Genomic DNA, 288 nt, shown 5'->3' on the forward strand with positions numbered 1-288 from the left:
TTTTTTATCCCCTCTCAGAACCCCCTTTATCTCCTCAGAACCCCCCTTTTATCCCCTCAGAACCCCCCTTTATCCCCTCGCAGCTCCCCTTTATCTCCTCAGAACTCCCTTTATCCCCTCAGAACCCCTTTTATCCCCTCAGAACTCCCCTTTATCCCCTCAGAACCCCTTTTTATCCCCTCTCAGAACCCCTTTTTATCCCCTCTCAGAACCCCTTTTATCCCCTCAGAACCCCCTTTATCCCCTCAGAACCCCCTTTATCCCCTCAGAACCCCCCTTTATCCCCTC

Source organism: Corvus brachyrhynchos, unplaced genomic scaffold (genome assembly GCF_000691975.1).
Source record: "Corvus brachyrhynchos isolate BGI_N302 unplaced genomic scaffold, ASM69197v1 scaffold47, whole genome shotgun sequence".
Lineage (NCBI taxonomy): Eukaryota > Metazoa > Chordata > Aves > Passeriformes > Corvidae > Corvus > Corvus brachyrhynchos.